This window comes from Macrobrachium nipponense, chromosome 32, assembly GCF_015104395.2.
Source record: "Macrobrachium nipponense isolate FS-2020 chromosome 32, ASM1510439v2, whole genome shotgun sequence".
NCBI classification, from domain to species: domain Eukaryota; kingdom Metazoa; phylum Arthropoda; class Malacostraca; order Decapoda; family Palaemonidae; genus Macrobrachium; species Macrobrachium nipponense.
In genome coordinates, this window is record NC_061094.1 from 27,799,795 (window position 1) to 27,818,057 (window position 18,263).

General features: G+C 48.5%; 1 protein-coding gene across 1 annotated transcript in view; it reads right to left on the bottom strand.

Annotated features, from left to right (window-relative positions):
• LOC135207289 (activating signal cointegrator 1 complex subunit 3-like) overlaps nt 1-18,263 on the bottom strand; it is a 669,776-nt gene that overhangs the window by 196,085 nt on the left and 455,428 nt on the right.

Genomic DNA, 18,263 nt, shown 5'->3' on the forward strand with positions numbered 1-18,263 from the left:
TGTTATGGAGGAGTTTTGGAGTTCCATTTGACAATGTCTGTGTGTGTGTGTGTGTGTGTGTGTGTGTGTGTGTGTGTGTGTGAGAGAGAGAGAGAGAGAGAGAGAGAGAGAGAGAGAGAGAGAAAGAGAGAGAGAGAGAGAGAGTAATTGGTGGTTGGATGGTTAACGATTGGATTGGCAGTTGGAGAGTTCTGGGTTGTCTGTTGGTGCTGTTGTTGTTAGAGTTCTGTGTTTTGAGTGAGAGTTTTTCAGTCAGTCTTGGGTTAGAGCCTGTGACAGCCAGTAGTGTTAGCAGCAGTGTGTTGAAGGTATTTTGGTCAGATAAGTTGTGTTGTTGTTGTGATTCCTTGGTGTTGTTAGTGGGTGTGTGTGTTGCCCTTTTGTGTTGTTTTTTGTGTTAGTGATTGTTTGTGCAGTTGTCTTTTGTTGTGGTTGTGTTCCATGTTTGTTGTTGAGTTCCTTGTTGTTTACTGTGTTGTTGAGTTGGGTTATGTTCCTTGTTTGTTGTTGTGTTGTTGGGTTATGTTCCTTGGTTGTTTGCTGTGTTGTTGAGTTGGGTTGTGTTCTTGTTTGTTGTTGGGTTATGTTCCTTGGTTGTTTGCTGTGTTGTTGAGTTGTGGTTGTGTTCCTCAGTTGTGTGTTTTTGTGGTCCTTGGTTGTTGTGTTGTGGTTGGTATCTCTGTGCCCTCGACAGGCGGACAGCACAGCATAGCCCGGAGTAACTGGAGTGGTTGGTAAGTACATGTGTTTTTTTTTTTTTTTTTTTTTGACTGAGGGTGGGTTTGGCAGCTGGAGTGATTAGGTTCATGTGGGGAGGGTTTTGCCCTTGTTTTTTTGTAGCTTGTGATCCCACCACACCATCTGGTAGCTTTATCCCTTCAGTACTTGTTACTTTGCCCTTTTGTATGTTGACTAAGGCACATTTCTGGGCTTAACCTGTGTCGCCCTGTGAAATGGTTCCTTTGATACTATTTCTTAGGTATAAATATTGCTATTCATCCTAGAGAAAAAAGAAACAATATAATGTCAAGATAAATGGCTCGCTCACCTCTAATAGAAGTGTCGGTATAGTAAGGAGCGAGTGGAATCACTACCAGAGGTCCCTTGCCATTTAGCTTCTTCCTTCGACAGAACCCCCAACTACAGAGGAGCCGTGCTACAGCTCCCGGTACTCTCTACTACTACCGTGAGCGCCTCCGACGCCTGTGACGTCATTCCTTTGATAGCCGCCATCGCCGCCACACGTTGCTTTTTTCTCTGTGTTGTGCGATCGCTTTCTGAGGTTTTTTCAAGATGTCTTCAGCTTCTGCTTCTAAGTTAAGTACTGTTTGGGGTTACTGATCTCATTTTATGATGATCTACGTGTTTTTTATATGTTCAGAGCCTTATCGGCCCGGTCTGCCCCTCGACCGCATGGCGGTAAGGGTTCTCTCTTTCGGTCTCCCATACTGTTAGGGATTTCCCTTTTTTCACAGTACTATTGATATGGTTACTTATACATAGTTTCTATATCTTTTATGCAGTTAGCTTGTTAGTTAGGCCTTCACAGGGCACGCTCCGACCGCACGTTTCGGACTTTAGCTTAGCTATGCCTTACGTTTGTTAGGAGTTTTTATCAGTCATGGTCTAGAGCGTCATATCATACTAATTATTATTATGTTCCCTCTTGCCTACTCTAGTTCCTGTTTACCGTTCAATCTTACTAATAGGTACTAGGTTAGGCTAGCATACACCATTCTTTGGACTGGCGATTAGCCTAACCCTGTTATCACTGACCTTACCGTTAGGTTAGGCTAACATACCCCAATCTTCGGATTGGCGATTAGCCTGCCCTCCTTCTCTTGAACTAGAGGTTAGGTTAGGCTATCATACCCCGTTCTTCGGATCGGCGATTAGCCTATACCTTTATTCTGATATGACAATTTGTCGAAAATTGCATTTTTCCTAACTATACAAACCTGAGGTCCTTTAACAATAGGAAGGTAACTAGCGGCAGCTGGGACGGTCGTAAGCTTCGAACAAGGGGAGAACGGTAGTTAACTGCTTGTCCGATCGTGCGCGCGCCCGGCGCCCCGAGAGCTGAAGAATCACTTTTGCTTTAGGCCCATGCAAAAAGTTGCAGAGTGAGGGGTGGCATGAGGTGGGACTATATGTAAAGGACCTCAGGTTTGTATAGTTAGGAAAAATGCAATTTTCGACAAATTGTCATTTGTTCCGATACGTAATACAAACCCTCGGTCCTTTAACAATAGGAAGACTCACTTATTGGTGGGAGGAATCTGAGTCTTTTTGGTGAACAGACTGGTGTTCGTCCAACCCTGGAGTGCCTCCCTGGTCGTAAGAGCAAGGGAGGGATCCAAACCTCTGTCCGATTGATCGGGGTGTGCACCGCAGGATCAATGGTCAGACCTCTGGGCCAAGTACTAGAGAGAGGCAAGCGTACTCTTCGTACCAGCAAGAAACAAGCTTGTTCCCTGTTTGCAAGAGACAATCATAAAATGATGGGATTGTCTCAAGTTGGCATCCACTTCCTCCCCCTTGTTGGAGGAAGTGGTGGATATTTACTCCTATCCCTACTGAAAGGGATAGGATGGTGCTCTATTGAGTAGCTCACCTGCATCTCGTCCTTACCCAGCAGGGTGACGACCGTGTCCCTCTACCAGAGGTAGAGGGTGGGAAGAAAAGATGGGAAGAAGAGCCAGTCACACTCTCATTCACTCATCCATTCTTACGGTCACACCAGGACTCGATGCTGTTCAGCCTGCGAGGGTCTGGGTTAACTACACAACGTGTTGAGCAACCACCACGGTTCCCAAGGAAAAAGATCCAAGGAACTGTGGGCAATATCCCGAAGGTAGAAGGAGGTGCATGCGGTCCGGTTGGACCAGGCCCCTGCCTTCACTACCTGCGCCACGGAGAAGTTCTTGCGGAACGCGAGAGAATGATGAAGAGGCGTCCACACTCATCCTGGGTGTCGAGTTTCTTCAGACAGCTCCGTCGCGCCTTCACAGGACAAAGCAGCATAGCCTTCGTATCGGAGGCGGTGAAGTCCATTAGGGAGGGTATTGTGAAGGACTCGAACCAATTGTCAGTGACCAAAGGGTTCTGAGTCTTCGCTATGAAGATCGGTACATAATCGAGCGTCACAAATCCCCATCCCCTTGTGCTTGACTTTGCAAGAAAAGTCATGCAGTTACCTAAGACGAAAAGAAGGGAATAGTCGTATGACCTATCCCTCTTCTCGACTTTGGTTATGTACAGTACTCATACTGATAAGCTATTAAGACGAAGTAATGATTGCTCTGGAACAACCGAACTAAGTCCACAGCGTAGTTCGTAACTGACTCGGTCGGGCGCTCTGAACAGCTGCCGACTGACTGTTTCGGAATCGACAAGTTGTCCCAAGCATCCGGGGTAAGTCACGTGACCTTCGCCCTTTAAAGAGTTATGCTGAGAGACCAAACAAATAATATATTTGTTAGTCACCGATGCCGGACGGCGCGGTGATGATTCTCTTAATGCATAAACTCAAAAGGCGAAAGTCAATTGCCTTCAAAAGACCGAGGTCCCTGATGGCAAGAAAATCTCATAGACGTTGAATCTCAGCTTAAGGAGAAACAACACTATGTGACGTTGAAGACGAAGGTAGGCAATGAATGTAACCTACGTCTTCCAGCTGAATCGAGAGAAGGAATCACAAGATTCTGAACCTGTGCTTACAAATGACTGAAAACACTAACCGCCATTTCATTGCTGTCCGGTGTGCAATGAAAGCGGGGCGTTCTTCAGTAATGACAACACAGGGGAGAGCTGCCTGAAGAACTGCTTCTCATGGGCTGAACGTTTGGAAGTAGAGCTGGCAGGTGTGGGAGTAGGCGATGTCTTTCAATACATCTGCTAATCCGGGGTGAACAATGAACAATTGCACACCTCCGAATAAGAGATATTTTGAGGACAAACTCAGATTCCGCAAAAATCATTCACATTATCGCGATACAATGCAGCAAGAGACTATTACAGAATTCTGTTACCGTGCGGTAAACAGAAAGATGAGAGTCGAATAGATATCTCTGTTTAAAATTCTCGCAATACCGAAGACGATGAATACTAGTCACAGCAGTAGATGGTCATTCATGTATACGAGAATCCCCGTTAATCAGAGACTTAAGTCCGTGATTGTTGGGCAGAGATACGGTTGGTATTCAATCAAAGCAGGTGAGAAAGACATAGCCAACCGTGCATCTCGAAGCGGCAGCTGGTACTGAAATGCCTTGGGCAATTCGATACGCAGTAGCTGTCGCTGACTCGTCATCCTGAGTTGCCAAGTAATCCTTTCCACGAAGGAATGCGTTCGGCTAGAACCACCGAGCATAAAAAGATATGCTTGAGCAATTATATTTATGCGAAACGAATTTCGGTAAATATAAAAGCTTAAATGGTGTTTGTGACAAACACCATAAGATATAAAATTGAAACTGGAAACTCCAGGGAGGTTGCAGGCAACCCCGAGTTGCAGTTCAATTAGAATACTTCTTGTCTACGTCGCAATCCGTAGAGTAACCAGGATATGCGCCTACCCCTCGGACCATTCAACTGCTTAGCAGAATCATATCGCGAGGTTAATATACGTAGTATATTTGTAGGATTCTGAACAACGATCTCCATCCTAAATTCTTTCCCTTCAAGAAAACAAAATAAGGATTGGAGATCGACCGCCTTCGATCTCTAAGAAAGAGAGAGAAGAAGTCTTCCCCGAAGGAAAGCTTCAATGGTGCACAGAATAACGAAGACGAAAATTCAAGCCAAACTGGATATCCCGTCCGTTCTCTCTAATCCAGGGCTGGCCACCACTGTGAGATATCTTCCTTCGGCGACAGTCTTCTTCCAACGCTAAGAACTCCAGGAATTCGAGCATTCGGCGAGATCCCCGATTATCGTGGTAACAATTATCGGGAATACTCGTCTAACTCCCTTGGACAGTGGTCTTGCCATGTGTGCTAGAAATTCTGCAGAATTCTAAGCGCCCAGCGAAACACCGCATTCGTTTAAACGAATATCGGTTGGTTTGTCCTCTCGATTCCCGTAGTAGAAATCGGAGATGGTGCAGGGTCCCTCCTCCACGACCGGGGTTACGTCAGGTAGGACCCGAAGGTCCCCCCGGTAGCACAGTCCCCAATCGTGGGATCCTACAGAGAAGTCTGTAGGATCCTACCCCTTTCCCTCGTAGCCGTAAAGAGAGAGGGAATGGGAAGGAAAAGGATATTGCTCGCCCTTCCAGCGGCACTAGCATTTGAGACGAGAGTAAGGAGCAGCCATCACCTTGCGGCGATGGCCTTCCTCCCACCCCCTCCCCCGAGGAGAGTCACGAACTCGTGCTGTAGGTAGCATCTGCCACCACTGTGACTTCGTCTGCGTGGGGCTGATCGACACCTGACAGGAGAGCCAAAACGTCCTCTGACTCATTCCAGTCCTCGTCGAGATCGAAACCTCTCAGGAGGACGGAAAGGGGGGGAGGGGGGGGGGGGGGGGGAGAAGAAGAGCTGCAATACTCCGAAAAAACGCCGCTGTCGCGGCAGAGGAGGGGAAGTAGCTTGCCCGACCGGCTAGACCTGAGCGAGCCCTTCTCGTCCGAGACGAGAGGCTCTCCTGGTTCAGAACCGAGTCGAGAAGCTACTTATCGCGGCAAGCCCACACCGTCAGTCTGGTTCCCTACTCGGGCTCGAGAATGACTTGAGCCGTGGAGCGGCGATCCTCTCCCCAGGTCGTTGTGCTGACGAATCAGTGCAATAACCTGGGCAAAGTTACTCTGAATCTCGGAAGTTACAGCGTCTTGAGGAGTAGGACCGTCCAGTCCCTCCAACAAGAGGCAGCTCCAAGACCCTCCTCCTTCAGAAGAAGGAGCCAGCAACAGATCCCTGACGGTTGCCTCCAATCACTTGCGCGTACGTCCTGGCTGGTCCTAAGACCATACCTGGCACGTGCGGCGTCGTGACGGGATCATGAGCGGCGCATCTCTCACGATCACTCCTATATACCTCGCTCTTCCCGGCGTATGCCGATGAAGTTGAAGGTATCGGAGAGACAGAACTGACGGTCACCTCCAATCACTTGCGCGTACGTCCTGGCTGGTCCTAAGACCATACGTGGCACGTGCGGCGTCGTGACGGGATCGTGAGCGGCGCACCTCTCACGATCACTCCTAGCTACCTCGCTCTTCCCGGCGTGCCCCGAGGAAGTTGAAGGTAGTGGAGAGACAGACCTGACACTCCCCCCCCACGCTCGCTGGCAGGACCAGCGTACGTGGGGGGCTGCAGCCGATCACCAACCCGCGGTGGGGATCGATCTGCAGGCCTGGCCGTGCCGCTCGCCACAGGAGCACGTCGACCCTGGTCCCGTGCGTCAGACGAGCTGCTGCTGGTTACCGTATCCGCCCGGTCCCTGTGGGAGCGGCGGTCAGGTGACCTGCAGAGCTCTCTTTCGCGGTGAGACCGGTGAGCGTCCTCGCGGCACGTCAAACCGCTCGGCTGGTACCGTCGGTTGAGGGGACCTGGCGGACCTCTTCCCAGCCTCAACCCGTGGCCGGTCAGAGACCGTCACGTCCACCCGAGGTACCGGCTGGTCGCTACGAGAGCGGCCGCTGGCCTGGCGAGAGTCACCTGAGCGGCTCTCGACAGTCTTCTGCTCCGTGCCTCGGTCATGACGCTGAGCGAACTCAGGCGACTTAACTTTGGCTGCACGGTCACCCGAAGGAGACCGTACACTCGGAACTTCTCGCAGACGAGAAACCGAGCCGGTACCTGGCTTAGCAGCAGAGCTGCCAAGACCAGGCGAGGGTGTACCAGCGGTAGCCAGCACACCCTTGGTCCCCGTCTTCTTCTTCTTCTCAGAAGAGGAGACGGGCCCCGTTCCCGAAGGAACAGGAGGACCAGCAGAAGAACCCCCCCCGTCACACCGGAGTGAGACGAGCCCTTCGAAGTTCCCGAAGGAGTCTTCTTAGGGGGAAAACCCGGGTTACCAGCTGGTCGCTGCGAGAGCGGCCGCTGGCCTGGCGAGTCACCTGAGCGGTTCTCGCCAGCCTTCTGCTCCGTGCCGCGGTCTTGGCGCCGAGCAAACTCTGGCGCCGAAACTTTGGCTGCACAGTCTCCCGAGGGAGAGCGTACACTCGGGATCTCCCGCGAACGAGAGACCGAGCCGGAACCTGGCGTAGCGGCATCGCCGCTAGCACCAGGCGAGGAAATACCAGTGCTAACCGATACTCCTCTGGTCCCCGTCTATCTCTTCCTTACGGAAGGGGAGACGGGCCCCGCTCCCGAAGGAGCAGGAGGACCAGCAGAAGGACCCCCCGTCCCACCTCGGGCCCTTAGAAGTTCCCGAAGGAGACTTCTTAGGGGGGGGAGGCAGCCTTCTTCTTCTTCGGCTTATGGGCCTTAGAAGTCGAAGGGGAAGAGGCAGCAGCAGACGAAGACGAAGATGACACCTTCCTCTTCTTCGTCAGCTCACGCAGGACAGTCGTCAGGTCCTCCATCCAGGCCGGAGTCGGGCCTATTGCCGAAGCAACACGGCCCGACTGCACCTGTCCGGAAGGACCTGGGACTGGGGAAGACACCATGGGCAGGACCAGCATGGACAGGCGCAGGAACCAGGAGCGAAAGGAACAGCAACCAGATCAAGGAGCGCAGGAACAGCGGCAGCGGTAAACACAGAAGGGACAGCCAAGCCAGTAGCGGGAACCACATCAGCGGCAGGTACGGCAGGCCCAGCCATCGCCTCGTAGAATCATCGGCAGCCAGCGGGAACCTGGGTACTGGCGGCCGGTCCAGGGGCGAGCTGCTGGAACAGCGGAAGTCTGGGGCAGGCAACAAGAAGAAAACACAGGCGGCGGCGGCATACCCCTCCTCGGTACAGCGGCGACCGGCCCTAGTAGCGGCAGACGGCGTCACCGACACAGCATGGGGAGTGTAGACCAGCGGGGGGAAGCAGCATAAGCGGCCGTGGAGGTTGTAGTGGAGACCGCTCCAAGGTCACCGCCCCAGACCTCGCTAGACGCTGCAGCAGATCGTGGATGGCTGGGCACGCCCTGCAGCCGCAGTGGCCCATACCTGTCCAAGGTCGTCTCCACGGATGTAGCACCTGCGGTAGCACAGACAGATTAGTAAGAGGGGTTCCCTCACGCACGGGGGGGAGACATGCCCCACCACGAACGCAAGGAAGACCCCAAATACAAAATACAAGGAAGCTGAGCAGGGGGCAGGAAAGAAGACGAAGAATCGGATACCAAGGGAGTCGCGGGAGAGCTTTCCGACGACTTCCTGGCAGACCTTCGCTTCCCCTACCCCCGCACAGCAGTGAAAAGTAATATGAAAAATGAAAACAGAATACTGCACTTGCAATTCACTTCATAGAACTTAAGGGGGAAAGATCATTCCCGGGTAGAGCTGAAACTCTTGATCCTAATAATATGATGCTATCATAAAATATATATGAAAATGAAACAGAATACTGCACTTGCGATTTTCACTTTCACAGAAATAAATCGTACGGATTAATTCCCGGGTAAGAGCGGAAATTGATCCAAAATTAAATTTGATGCAATTAATAAATGAAAATGAAAAGAATACTGCATTGCAAATCCACTTTCATTGCATTCTATTCATACAAAATAAGAGCTCGTGCCGAGCGCAATCACACTCTCGGCAACGAACGCACAGGGCAAAATATAAATGAAAAAGAGTACTTACATCTTTCAATTACACATTTCGCCCAAAATACATGACTCGGCCGCGAGTGCGCCCGCCTCGGCACCGAGACATAATTCAAGTCAATTTCATGAAAAGAGCGGAAATCGCCGCATCTACGGCGATAGCTCCATGTTGATTCATAATTAAGTAATGAAAATGAAAACAGTGTACTTACAGTTTCCTTTTCAAGTCAAACAAACCATTAGTAGAAAACACAATATAAACAAAGCATACGACGATGAAGCGGGCAGAGAGCGATGACGAACACGTCCGTTCCCACACCCGCGGGCCGAAACGCAAAAGGGATTCTTCACCCCTCGAGGGCAGCGCGCACGATCGGACAAGCAGTTAACTACCGTTCTCCCCTTGTTCGAAGCTTACGACCGTCCCAGCTGCCGCTAGTTACCTTCCTATTGTTAAAGGACCGAGGGTTTGTATTACGTATCGGAACAATGTTTAGTTTATTCGTGTTCCCCGTGTTAGCCTAGCTTTAACATATTGCATTATATTATATGTTTTGATTTATTTCATCATAAGTAATCCTAATATATCAGTTATATTAGATTCGACCTTGTTGTTTCGATGACCTTCCCCCACCTCTGGTTTATCACATGGCTTGGAAGGGCCGCTGGTTGATCGCAGTGAGCCACCCAGTTACGGGGTCTCCACCCGTCCCCTCCATCCCCCCCTCCACCCGTCCCTCCATCCCCCCCTCCACACATTGCCACCCACGCCAATGGGTGTTGACTTGTTTCTCACAGCTAGCGTCCGAGTCTGCATGAGAGGGGGTGACTCACGGGGCTTGTGGGGGTTCCCCCTACTGGTGCTCTCACTCATCACGTGCCTCAGGGGCTCGGGACCTTCTCCCCCTACCTCCTCCGACCTTAACTGGCCGCAGGGGTTGGAAGGTTCCCCTACCCCAAGTACTTCCCTACCCTTCCCCCCCCAGTTCAGTCCGGCGGTAATACTTCGCCGCTACCGAACAACAAGAGAAGGGGGAGGGGACCACTGGGAGCCTATCCACCTAGGATAGTTCACACGAGCACTTGCTGATAGGATGGTTTTCTGTTACTTTTAAGGACCTTTTATTGTTACTCCGGGGGTTTTTAGTTCTACCTCTTGTCCTATCGCTTACTTCAACAGAAGTTTGACCTTGCTCACTCGGTATTCTCAACTCCGGGCCACACGGAGAACTCCGGGGCCCGACGGAGTTTATTTTACCCATATAACAAGTGAGCCTAGGCGGAGGCAGAGACTATTCCCCCCCTCGTAACTATTCTATTTGGTTTTAAGTGCATGCCCCTACTTTAAGTCCTTATTCATACGGAGCGAGCCTTAGAGCTTACTTCGGCAGTTTCTTTTGCATGCCACTTATACGTAGAACACTATCCGTCGGTCCTACTCCGGCACCCCCGGATATTTTGTATATTTTTACCACCGGAGGTTGTCATTGGTACTCATGTATCCTTTGACTTACAGATGTCGTGCTGCCAGGAGATTGGGTGTAGTGCCGTCCTTCAAGACCCATGCGGCCATATAGTTTGCCGCTCCCATGCTGGATGCGCAGTGAAGGTGGAGGACTTTCTAGTTTGGCACCATGAAGCCTGCCAAACCTGCTACTTGCTAGTAGGCGATGCCTCACTAGTAGTAAGTTTCTTAGCACTATCTTCATTCATCACCTGGAATACTTGTTATTATTGTATATATTTCACATGTGGGATACATATTCATATAGTCTCAACACAACAGACATTCCTCCCATACCCTTTCCCTAACTCTAGACCTTTCTTACAGGGATCTGACGAGGAGAAGAAGAAGGCTTTGACTACCCACAAAGCATGGGTGGGAGGATTTGGCCAGAACTCGAAAGGCCGCCCCTACATCCTTACCCAGGAAAAATGGCTGGCCTTCCTGATATTCCCCGGAGCCAAGAAGGGATCAGTGGTGGACCCCGTAGTGACCGCCCCCTTGCTGGTCGACCTCCAAGAAATGATCTCCCTTCAGGATGGGGACTTTCCAGAGGATGTAGAGGAAGACGTCGCGGCAATGAACCTCGATGTCGAACCCATGGCTATAGACTCGATGGGTACAGGTAAGGGTGTAGTAGGGGCAGCTTCTACAGGTTCTCAGGGCCCTTTCCTGAGTTCCCTTTCTCCATCACCTTCCACTGATCCTTCTACTTCTACTTCTTTCCGGGGCTTCACTGAAGACCAGCGGTCTGTCCGTCCTAAGGTTACTTCAGTGATCCCCAAGGCTTAAGAAGTCTCTCCCCAAGAAATCGGTCATCTTGGCAGACGCTGTAACTCCGGCTCACCACCCCGGATCAGTTAAATCAAGGGATGCCTCTTCGTCAGCGTCGAGGTCCCCCAGACGTAAATCTCGTAAGGATCGGGTTCAAGTCCCTCCTTTCGATCCCGAATCCTTCTCGGCCAACATCCTGGAGCAGGTGGGAGTTATCGTAGGGTCCTTGGTAGACAACAAGGTCGGCTCGGTACTCTCCCAGCTCTCCAGTTCTGTTGCGTCTTCCGGCCAGTCGATCCAATCGCTGGCGGAAACGGCTAGCTGCTCAGGAGAATGCCATCCGCCGGGATTCAAAAACCTCGATCGCAGCAGGATCCCCCCTAGCTGTGCCACCTTCTCCTCTCCCAATGCCAGATTCCAGCCAACTGCCGGAATTCAAGGCGGCCAATCCTTGGAGGATTGCCTCGTATGCCCCGTTTGTCAACGGAATGTTGACCATCGAAGGCATCGGGACTCGAAGGCGGGAAGACTTCAAGTTCCACCCCAGGGACCTTCAACCCCCATTCATTGGCTACGTCCGACTAACGGAGGCAGCCATGATGAGAGAGGACAAAGTTCCCAAGGAGACAGTCATCCTTCCGAGGGAACAGGCGCAGCAGACTCTACTGAGAAGCCTAGAAGGAATGGGGATGTGAGAGAAAAACACCCGCATCACAGCCTTTAGAAGTCCCTTCACCATTTTCACTCCGGTGGAGGGACTCCGCTACCACTCACCCTTAAGGTAGTGGAAGCAACCTTTCAGGCAGCCCTGAAGGACGAACCCCTGCCTCAACTCCGGGAGACGGAACCCACCTCTCTCCTGGTCCCAGGTTCCGAGACATACTTCGAGGGGGCAGTTCCTACCTTCTCAGTAGGAAAACTCAAGGCGGACTTGTCCACCACTCTCTTTAGTGAGAGACTTCCCAGGTTGTCGGACTCCCTCATCCAGACGGAGTACGACGCCCGGACTAGGCTCGCGAGATCCCTTTCCTCTATGACTATGGCGGAGATGACGGCTCTTGTATACCAACAAGAGCCGTTGTTTAAGGTAATGGCTAAAGGTCTGCTGCACACCATGCAGTGTGACCTTTACGACTTCCTAATAGCCAGGAGGAATTGCAGGAAGCACGTTCTGGCGGAAGCTACAATCCGCCATGAACCAAACAAGCTGATAGCTTCCTCAATTTGGGGGACGGACCTCTTCCCAGCACCAGTGGTAGCAGAGGTCCTACATGAGGCTTCAAAAGTCAACCAATGCCTCAAAGTCAGATGGGGACTGGTAACGAAGCGGAGACAGGAATCTTCTGGTCCAAATCAAAGGATCAAGAAGAAACCAAGGAAGTTCTCTCCCTTCCAGCCTCCTCAGCAGACTTGGTTCAGGCAGTCCCAGCACACACGGGCAACCACCGTCGAAGGGTCAACAACAATATTGTACTGACCTCGCAGTCCCCAGCAACCCCCAACCCTCTACTTCCTTGCTGTCTCTCCAGCCTACAACTCCACCTATGAAAGCCAGAACTTTCAAGCTTTCAATAGGTTCGCAAGAGGTAGCAGAGCAAGAGGTGCCTCTCGGTTCAGAGGGTCCGGCAGGGCTGCAAGCAGGGGAAGAGGTTTCCGAGGAGCAAGAGGTGGCCGCCCCTCGGCAAACCAGCAGTGAGAGTCCCAAGGTAGGAGGGAGACTGTACCTCTTCCGCCAGCGGTGGGGGTTCAGCCCTTGGGCTCAGAGTATAGTGGACCAAAGGCCTAGGTTGGAGTTGGCTAGAGGGCCCTCCTCCAACCAACAGATTCTATCAAGCACCAACAACGGAATTGGTAGAGTATACCCAAGACCTCCTTCTCAAAGGAGTAGTCTCAAGAGTCAACAATTTAAAATTTCAAGGACGCTTGTTCAGAGTGCCAAAGACAGACTCGGAAAACCGAAGAATCATCCTAGACTTGTCCCATCTGAACTTATACATTCATTGCGACAAGTTCAGGATGCTGACCGTTTCGCAGGTATGGACCTTACTTCCCCGTGGGGCCGTCACAACCTCTATAGATCTTACAGATGCCTACTATCATGTTCCCATAGCCAGACACTTCCGTCCATTCCTAGGCTTCAAACTAGGCAACAGATCCTACTCCTTCAAAGTAATGCCATTCGGGCTCAACATAGCCCCCAGGATCTTCACCAAATTGGCGGAAGCAGTAGTGCAAGAGCTAAGGAAACAGGGAATAATGCTAGTGGCTTATCTGGACGATTGGCTTATTTGGGCAAAGAACCCCAAAGAATGCAAGGAAGCAACAGTCAAAGTAATCAAATTCCTGGAACAATTAGGTTTCCAAATAAACAAAATCAAGTCCAGACTAACACCGGAATCTCGATTCCAGTGGTTAGGCCTTCAGTGGGACTTACAATCGCACACTCTATCAATTCCGTCGTTGAAAAGGAAAGAAATAGCAAGAGCTACAAAGCAATTTCTCAAACAACAACAAACATCCCGGAGGTACATCCCTGAGGTGCCAGGAGAGGATCCTAGGCTCACTCCAGTTTGCATCAGTCACAGACGTTCTGCTCAGAGCCAAACTCAAAGATATAAACAGAGTATGGCGTTCAAAAGCGAATTGCAGGTCACGGGCCAAACTAGCTTCTATCCCGGCGATCTTACGAAAACGTCTCCGCCCCTGGACGGAGACAAAGAATCTTTCAAAAGCAATTCCTCTACAGTTTCCTCCTCCATCATTAGTGATCCACACGGACGCCTCACTAACAGGGTGGGGAGGATACTCCAAGCACGAAAAAGTTCAAGGAACTTGGTCGTTAACATTCCGCCAGCTACATATCAATGTACTGGAAGCCATGGCAGTATTTCTCACACTGAAACGACTCCGTCCGCCCAAGAACTCACATTTCAAACTAGTTCTGGACAGTGCAGTAGTAGTAGTAGTACACTGCATCAACAGGGGCGGATCCAAGTCAAGCCACTTGAACCACATCATGATAGCCATCTTCTCTCTGGCAAACAAAAACAAATGGCACCTGTCAGCCACTCATTTGGCAGGGGTCAAGAACGTAGTAGCAGACGCTCTATCTCGCTCCGTTCCGTTGGAATCGGAGTGGACACTGGACAGGAGTTCGTTCAATTGGATCAGTCTACAAGTCCCCGGACTTCAAGTAGACCTCTTCGCCACGGAGTCAAACCACAAACTCCCTTGTTACGTGGCACCCAACCTCGATCCTCTAGCATATGCTACGGATGCAATGATCCTCGATTGGAACAAATGGAAGAAGATTTACCTCTTCCTCTCCGGTGAACCTTCTCATTGAAAGTTTTAACTAAACTCAGGACATTCAAGGGCCAAGTAGCTCTAGTAGCTCCCAACTGGCCCAAGAGCAATTGGTTCCCTCTACTTCTAGAGTTGAGACTCTGACCCCTACGTATTCCCAACCCCAAACTAACCCAGTTAGTGCAAACTCGGACTGTGTCTGCTTCCTCAAGAATTCAGAAAACCCTAACTTTATGGATTTCCTGAAGTTCGCAGCCATGAGGAATGCAGACATTGATCCCCAGAATATTTCATTCTTGGAATCAGATAAAAGAGAATCTACCCTGCGTCAATATGATTCATCTGTTAAGAAACTAGCAGAGTTCCTTAAGGTGTCAAACTCTCAAGTCATGACAACGAACCTAGCCATAACTTTCTTCAGATCATTGTTTGAGAAAGGTTTAGCAGTAAGCACTATCACTACGACCAAATCAGCTCTTAAAAAGATCTTCCAATTTGGTTTTAGCATAGATCTTACGGTTTCGTACTTTACATCCATACCAAAAGCTTGTGCTAGATTAAGACCATCAACGAGACCTAAAACAGTCTCTTGGTTCTTAAATGATGTCCTCAAACTGGCCTCGGACATTAACAATGACTCTTGCAATTATAGATCTCTCTTGAGGAAAACCCTATTTTTATTAAGTTTAGCCTCAGGAGCTAGAATATCAGAACTGTCAGCCTTATCAAGGGAACCGGGTCACATTGAGTTCCTCCCCTCAGGGTAAGTCCTCTTATCCCCAGATCGTCACTTTCTAGCCAAAAATGAAGATCCACAGGAAAGATGGTCCTCGTGGAAAATCCTACCACTACCTCAAGACATCTCCCTTTGTCCTGTCAACTCATTAAGAGCCTACCTAGGTAGAACAACTCTGAAGTCTTCAGGTCCGTTGTTCATTAGAAAGGAAGGTGGTACATTATCCCTAAAAGGGATCACGCAACAAATTTTATACTTCATTAAACAGGCCAATCCAGAGTCCTTTCCTTGGGCCCACGATGTTAGGGCAGTGGCCACATCTATTACTTATTTCCAACATATGAATTTTGACGATCTTAAGAAATATACAGGCTGGAAATCTCCGACAGTTTTCAAACGACACTACCTAAAACCCTTAGAAGCCCTCAAATTTCCAGCAGTGGCAACTGGAAGCACAGTTTCTCCTGACTCTTAATAATTCTTATAACTTCTTATAGCCTTCCCTTCTGCCTGCCTGCACCCTTACTTAGTTTAGTCGCCTCTATGTATTCTGTTACCTTGAGTATTGCTGTTGTTCATCATTCTAGTTGGGATTCAGTTCCATTGTTTATGTATAAGTCAACTTATGATCCTGTCTTTTGCCTACCCTGTATATAATTTACTTGTTTGATAGGCTAATTAATTTTAAGTTCTAACCCATGTTTAAGGGTTCATACTATTAACCTTAATTGTAAGACTGTAATTTAAGTTGATCATTATACTATTAACCTTACAGGTGTTCATTTTACCATTCTTATTTACCTGTACTGTCCCTCAACTTGCTTGGTGTTTTAGCATTCTCTGTACTATTTCACAGGGCGACACAGGTTAAGCCCAGAAAAGGGATTTTGACGAAGGAAAAATCTATTTCTGGGCAACGACCTGTGTCGCCCTGTGAAACCCCACCCTGGTAGTTAGATTGTCCTCACCCAGCTTACCCCAAGCTTGGAGGCTATCTTCAGGAATGACGTCACAGGCGTCGGAGGCGCTCACGGTAGTAGTAGAGAGTACCGGGAGCTGTAGCACGGCCTCCTCCGTAGTTGGGGGTTCTGTCGAAGGAAGAAGCTAAATGGCAAGGGACCTCTGGTAGTGATTCCACTCGCTCCTTACTATACCGACACTTCTATTAGAGGTGAGCGAGCCATTTATCTTGGCATTATATTGTTTCTTTTTTCTCTAGGATGAATAGCAATATTTATACCTAAGAAATAGTATCAAAGGAACCATTTCACAGGGCGACACAGGTCGTTGCCCAGAAATAGATTTTTCCTTTGTCAAAATCCCTTTTTTCTATTCCAAACTCCATCCTGATGTCCCCAAATACAATCCTTACAGTCTGGATTAGGGTATCTATTTCCTTGATGCTCTTGCCATACAGCTTGATGTTGTCCATGAACATCAGATGGTTAATTCTGTTGCCTCTTTTCTTGAGTTGGTACCCAGCATCCATCTTCTGCAGTACTTTCATCATGGGAATCATGGCTACTACGAAGAGTAGTGGGGACAGCGAGTCACCCTGGAAAATCCCTCTCCTGATATCAACCTCTGCTAGTCTTATTCCAGAGCTTGTCAGTATTGTATTCCAGTTGTGCATTGTATTTTTGAGGAAGCTGATGGTGTTTTCCTCTGCCCCATATATTTTCAGGCATTATATTAAAGCTTACGGTGGCTCGTGGTATACTATGTTGGAAGGCCTTACTTATAGTCTTATACATTCGCAACCTATGATTAGGTTGGGTTTTCCTTCTCCTACTGTTCTTCATTACCATTCTGTCTATCAGAAGCTGGTCTTTTGTGCATCTACACTTCCTTCTGCAGCCTTTCTGTTGGTGGAGGATGGTGTTCGTATCCTATAGGTAGTTGTATAGCCTTTCACTGATGATACCTGTTAGTAACTTCCACACATTATTGGTAGGCAGGTGATAGGCCTGTAGTTACTGGCTATATTTCCCTTACTCTTGTCTTTTTGTACTAAGGATGTTCTTCCTGTGGTCATCCATTTGGGGGCATGGTGATTTGTGATCCAATGCTGGAGTTGTTCTGCTATTCGTGGTTGTAGAGCCTTGAAGTTTTTGAGCCAGTATCCATGGACTTCATCGGGACCTGGGGCTTTCCAGTTGGTGGTTGTTGTTTGTTGTTGTTGTTGTTTTTGTTATGATGATGATGATGATATCATGTCTTTCTTGACATAAGTCTTGCATTTTTAGAGCATAGAGCAATTAGCCTATCAATAATTAACATACATGACTATTAGTTTATAACTGATATAGCAGAAAAAAGTTAGGAAAATATTTTTGAAATGTTTCATACTCTATGTACTCTATATGTTGGTGGCAGACTGGAAAAATTCATGAATGTTTTAAAGAAGTTTCCCTGGCAGAAGAACAGCTAGAAGACCTGATTATGTTGGCCAAACCCCCTGAATTTCTGTGCAATTCAGTTGCTTGGGATATGAACAGCACATAGTACCTGCAAATACATTTCAATTTTCCATATTTCCTTTGATAAAAGATTCTTTCATTATTAACTGGCATCTCACCTTAATGGACTTCAACTTAACAGATATGCCCAAGTCCAGAAAAATAAAATCCACATAATAACCAGAATAATCTACTCGGCTCACGATAGATGGGAGACATTGAAATGGATGGATAAATATTAGCCTGTTTAACCTTGAAAGGTGACTTCTGTTTCCTAGGTACCTGACCTATCATACCCAGCCCCTATTCCCTTGAACAATCAGGGCTTGTGTACCTCACAAACAGCTTGCACATCAAAATATGATCTTTTGTATTTTGCATACCTTGCTACACAGCAACCTAGCTGAGCAAGTACCTAGCTGAGCAAGTCCAGCATGGATGTCTCTGTTGAATTATTCTTTGGTTTTGTTTTTTTGCTATGCAACACATTCTCTTTTGTATGAATTACTTAATCAAAATAAAACCATGTTACTGTTTAATAATGAATATCATGCTCATTTATATGAAGAACAATTCTTCTTTCCTTATTCACTCCTTTGCACTGTGATTCACAAACAGCCTTGATATCTAGTTTATAACTTTTGAATTAAAATTTTACATGTTCTATAACTTTAATTTGATTCAGCAATCTTGATTTCATATTTTTAAAGTATAAAATAAAATATACACCACATGATTCTTAGCACTACCCTATGCCAAAGACTAGAAGTCATTCCTAAACTA